Raw genomic sequence first — 6,292 nt, 5'->3', positions numbered from 1 at the left:
GCACAACTAGCTTAATGCTGCCAGGAGAGTTTAACCAACTTACTTACTAGCCTTTTAACAGTAAGTATTTTCCTTTATTATTAATAATATCGTATTAATGCTGTTTTACATGAATTATTAATTTTGTAAATATAAATGTTAACCTAATTTTAAAATACTTAATAATCCTAAACAATAACAAAAATAATCTTACATTTCTTCCCCCTCCTCCTTTAGAAACGTCCTCGTTTCTATCCGAAACTGTTACAACCTAATATCCTTAACTGTAAACAAACTGGATGAATTAACAATACATTGTAATCAAGAACTGGAGGGTTAGTCCACACAATATTATTATTATTATTATTATTATTATTATTATTACTTATTTATTTATTTATTTACTTTAAGTTGAAGACATTACAAAATCTTGAAAGCGTTTTGGGGGTTTGATTTGACGTCTCTCATGATGGACTACAGGACTTGGAGAAATTTCAGTTGGAGCTGTAGGCCCTCTGCCTGTTACTGGGAAACGATGCGAGTTAGTCCCTGGTGGCGAGTGAGTGGTCTGCTCTGCTGAAACAGATGGGCAGGGGTCCCTCACTGATGGGTTTGACTGACTCCTAGGTTGTTCAGGGACACTGCTCCCAGACAGCTGTTCTGGACATTTAAAAGGCAAGGCTCCCGACAAAGCTGTTAACTGTGGCGTCTCTTTAGGGATAGACGGGTGTTCTGCCAATCTCGTCCTCAGATGCTGGGGTACAGGGGAGGTATATTTCCGAAGGCGGTTATAATGTACCACCTGAGATTTTCCTGTAGGTTCCAGCAAATATCGAATCCTGTAGTTCACACCTGGGTCATCTTCAGTGGATCCAAGACAGTCCAGAATCTCATAAGGCCCCTTCCAGTGAGGGGAAAGCTTCATGCGGGCCATAGTAGGGTCATGTAACCACACCAGATCACCTTGCTGATAGGGGTTATGCCTGACATGTTGGTCATATGCATGCTTTTGCTGCAACCTAGCATGGTGGTTATTTTTGGCAGCAGAATTAAAAGCAACTTGAAACTTCTTGATAAGTAAGGCAGCATATTCTGACGGTGTTCCAGGGGTGGACTTGGCTACCTGTGGCTCAGAGCGGAACATCACATCAGCCGGCAACCTTGCTTCTCTCCCATGTGTCAGAAAAAAAGGGGTAAATCCAGTGCTTGAGTGAGTGCTGGTGTTATAAGCTAGAGCAACTGGGTTCAAATAGTCATCCCATTCACCAGAATGTTCTAACAACGTCTTTGCTAGCTGATCAATAAGAGTTCTGTTAAAACGTTCAACCATACCATCCCCTTGTGGATGATATGGGCTTGTTCTGGTCTTCTTGACACCAAGCAACTGACATAGATGGTGAACGAGGTCTGACTCAAACTGACGACCCTGGTCTGTGTGCAGACTTTCAGGAATACCATGTTCCCTAATGTAGTTCTCAAACAAGCACTTTGCTACAGTCGTAGCTCGTTGGTCTGGGAGAGCAAAGAGATTTACATACTTTGTGAAATAATCTTGTACTACCAGGACATATCGGTTTCCACGATTGGTGATGGGAAGCTCTAGAATGTCAGCAGCCACTTTTTGAAATGGCTCATTGGTGACCACACTCTTCATAGGTGCTCGTTGTCTTGGCACGGGAGCTCTCCTAGCTTGACAAGACGTACACTTCTCACACCATGCTTGTATTCTGCGTGACATGAATGGCCAGTAGCATAGCTGATATGCACGTTGCAAGGTCTTTTCAGCACCTAAGTGTCCAGCAACCGGGTTACCATGTAGGAACCAAAGCACTTCCTCTATTAAGCACTGAGGCACTATGACCTGGTAGACAGTACCTCTGGATGCAGTGCAGTACGCCTTCCGGCACAGTAAACCATTATAAAAGGTGAGTCTGTGAAATTCTTGCCACAGTTTCTTTAAAGCTGGATCTTTGTTTTTCATTTGCCAATGAGGGGGTCTGCGGCCTCCCTCTGTCTTCCAATGTATGACTTTAGCTAAGATGGGGTCCTGCTGTTGCTGAAGACAGATGTCTTGACCATCATTTGAGAGTGCAAAGATGAGTTTGGATGAAGGGTCCTCTCTTAATGGCTCTGTGTTGAGAGTTGGAGTAAGCACTTCATCACTGTTGTGGTGGTCTGGAGGTCGGTCGCTAGTGCAGCCGTAGCTAAGAGGTGGTGTTTGGACAGCTGATGTGCTTTCACAGGAGGTAGGTGGAACAGGGCTCTGTGACGTGACTGCTGGAGCGACTGCAGGTGGACGGCGGGAGAGCGCGTCTGCATTTGCATGGTTGTGTCCCTCACGGTGGACGACCACCCAGTCGTACGGGTCAAGTTCAAGAGCCCATCTTGCGCGACGTCCTGTCCGGTCACTATCTATAGGGATCTTTCTTAAACCCAACAGTGGCTTGTGGTCGGTGACAATGACAAAAGGCTGTTGTCATAATTAGGAAATGCCTCAAAAACAAGCCTGGTAATGTCTGCACCATAAACTTCAAGGCTTTCATTAGGCTTTCTTGGACGGGCATTGACATAAGTTTGAAAAAATGGTATGTATTGCTTCTGAGCAAAAACCTCTTTCATTTTGTCCTTCACTGCAGAGTAATCTTTCTTTAACGCAGGTGTGAGGCTGTCCCAGTACAAGAAAGCAGCATCTGCCAAACGTGTGGGCAGAAAGGAAGCTAATATTACTTGTGAATCTTGATTTGACTGACTAGCAATAGCTTCCACAGAAACTTCAAAACGTCTAGCCCAACTGGCAAAAGATTCTGTGCCATCCCCTTTAAAAGCTGGAGGGAGGTCAATCCTAAAAGGCCTAGTGTAATGCTGCACTGATGTGTCCTCATCAGAAGAACTTGCTGAATTTCTATTCACTGACATCTTGTACTGAAAATTATGCAATGTCTCTTTAAATCGGTAAACTGCAAAAACTGTAGTAATCCTTTGTCTGAGAACAGGTAGAAATTAATTATTTTCTTACCAGCTGCTTCAAAGAGTCCCACATTCATCCAGATCCTGACTTGGTTATTTATTCTCCTTTGTGTGAATAAAAGTCGATTTTTCCCAATCTTCACCAAAAATAGCCGCACCGCTGCCACCAGTGTAATATTTGGGTTCGGATGTAGTGAAGAAATGACTCTAATATCAACAACTCAATTAGATGCAGACAGATTACAATCCAACAGTTTTTTTTAAAACAGCTCACACGATGTCAACAACAACTGCCACCCCTTACCCACTCTTCCTGGTGTTGTCAATAAAGCTTATCAATACAAAACCTTTAAATAACTTTATACAAACAATTAGAAGGCAAACACTCACACACTATTAAAGCAATACTGCACAACTAGCTTAATGCTGCCAGGAGAGTTTAACCAACTTACTTACTAGCCTTTTAACAGTAAGTATTTTCCTTTATTATTAATAATATCGTATTAATGCTGTTTTACATGAATTATTAATTTTGTAAATATAAATGTTAACCTAATTTTAAAATACTTAATAATCCTAAACAATAACAAAAATAATCTTACAGTATTTATGGATGGACAGACTCCATATCGTAGCTACCGGGGCATGGAAGACTCCATAGTGCTCAACAGAAAAAAATGCATACAGAAAAATATTGTGTACTGGCCATGGGCTTTGGTTTTGCCCAGAGCCGTAACTAAGCATTTAGCTACCGGGGCATGCAATATATATATATATATATATATATATATATATATATATATATATATATATATATATATATATATATATATATATATATATATAATTATTATTGTTATTTTTTATTTTTTTTATTTTTTTTTTGGATGTTAGGAGTTAGGATGGTATTTACTCGCGCATAGTTTTGAATGTTATTTCCGAATCTCTCCTTTAACATGTCTGAAGGGGACACTGTATTACTTAAAACGTGAATTAACGTCTTAAAACGTGTTAACAGTGAGCAGTTACCTTGGGATTACACACCAGGTTCAGACGCAATGATTGGACTCATGTATCCACAGGCGACCTAAGACTCACCGTTTCAACGGTGTCAGTACATTCTAAAAAGTAAGGGTTCTTTGAGGGTTCCTCAGGGAACCTTAGGGTTCTATTGCAAGTTTTTTTTTTTTTCTCAGTAAGGGTTCGTTTGGGAACCTGCTCTGTCTAATATAATATTGCAAAGGGTTCATCTTAGAACTCTTAAGTTTCATTAAGTCTATTGTTTAATGGCGATTTCTAGGATACATAAGTATTAAGTATGAGGTAAATATAAGATTTGCTTCACTGCTACGATTTCTCGGGCGGTTCTGGTACGAAAATAATAAAACACAAATTACTGTATTCTTTCTCTTGACTAAATGAGACTTTTTTTTAACGACGTTCTTTTAAAACCATGATGTTTAATATAATTTGTCACTCATGCAAACTGAAAAGAATTTTATTTTAGTACTACTGTAAAAAAAAAAAAAAAAAAATTAAAATACAGTACTGAATAATAATTCCTGGTAATTGTGTGACAAAGCATTAAGTATTGTAGTTTACGGTGTCAATATATGACAGCGTCTGAAATGGTGCGCATCACTTGAACAGTTGTGTAAGCGTTCTTTCGCGGGCTAGGATGTAGGCTGCACCGCCTTGCAGGTCCAGTGTGCCTAACAACAGAACATTAACATAACATTAAACACTAAATCACAAATCACAAAGCGCACGCACACACGCAGTCCAGTGGCCACGCCTTCCTGCTCGCACACAACATTATAAACATAAACATTTGGCTGCCGAGAAAAGCTGAGCTGTTTTTCTGTTCGTATGTCACCAGGCATGTAGACAAAGACGTAAACACACAAACAGATTTAATAAGAAAAAGAGGCACTACATATTATTTCTAACAGGGTTTTTCAATTACATGATAGAAAAAATCTATGTAATTCTGCATATGAAGTTGTTTTGATGCATTGGTATTGGGAGACACAAGTACTGTACCTCTAATTTTTGTCTAAAAAAAAAACCAAAACCCTGTGCATATCCTGTTCATGTTAGGAAGGTGAAATTTATCATATTTTAAAGCCTGGAGACTATTAATGCAAACTGCAAAGCGATACAACAAATTCCTAAAATTACCCTATTCACACTGTTAGAAATATGTGATATTAAAAGGACAAGAAGAATAGAAGTTATAGATATGAACACGTAGATGGGTTTATACCTTCATTGAGAGACATGCGTTTGGTTCACTGCTATTGAAGTTAATGCTGACACTGATGACACTGATGCTCCAACTGGAACTGGTAAGACTGGTGCTGCTACTTCTGGAACTGATGCTGACACTGCTGGGACTGGCAGGACTGGTGCTGCTACTGCTGGAACTGGTAAGACTGGTGCTGCTACTGCTGGAACTGGTAAGACTGGTGCTGCTGGGACTGGTAAGTGGTTCTGCTACTGCTGGGACTGGTAAGACTGGTGCTGCTACTGCTGAAACTGGTAAGACTGGTACTGCTGGGACTGGTAAGACTGGTGCTGCTACTGCTGGGACTGGTAAGAGTGGTGCTTCTACTGCTGGAACTGGTAAGACTGGTGCTGCCACTGCTGGGACTGGTAAGACTGGTGCTGCCACTGCTGAAACTGGTAAGACTGGTACTGCTGGGACTGGTAAGACTGGTGCTGCTACTGCTGGGACTGGTAAGAGTGGTGCTTCTACTGCTGGAACTGGTAAGACTGGTGCTGCCACTGCTGGGACTGGTAAGACTGGTGCTGCCACTGCTGGGACTGGTGCTGCTACTGCTGGGACTGGTAAGACTGGTGCTGAAACTGGTAAGACCGGTGCTGACACTGCTGGGACTGGTAAGATTGCTGATACTAATGCTAAGACTGATCGGACTGCTGAGACTGTATGATGCCACAATTAAAAACTAATTTAGAAGACTTTACTTTAAATCAGGGTTTGCTAATCCTCCTATGGCCTGATCTATCGAAACGCTGTAACACTTCCTCCTGGGACATGTCCGGACATATTAGCAGGGCAAGGCCATTCAGTCTATTTTTACCCATATCGAAAACAATGCACTCAGTTAAACTCTTTCTCATCATGAACAGAGACCGTAAGAATCTGTTTGCTGCGGAAAACACGTACTGTCTATATGCTGTCAGAGAATATTTGGTTTTACACTTGGGGCGGAGCAAAAAACATGCAAGGATTTTTTTGTTTGTTTGTTTGAGAACCAAACTAATACACTTATCATATATAATCATGAACAAAGACAATGTTGCTTTAAATGTACATAAATCT

Source organism: Acipenser ruthenus, chromosome 4 (genome assembly GCF_902713425.1).
Source record: "Acipenser ruthenus chromosome 4, fAciRut3.2 maternal haplotype, whole genome shotgun sequence".
Classification (NCBI taxonomy): Eukaryota; Metazoa; Chordata; class Actinopteri; order Acipenseriformes; family Acipenseridae; genus Acipenser; species Acipenser ruthenus.
This window is presented reverse-complemented; position numbering follows the sequence as displayed.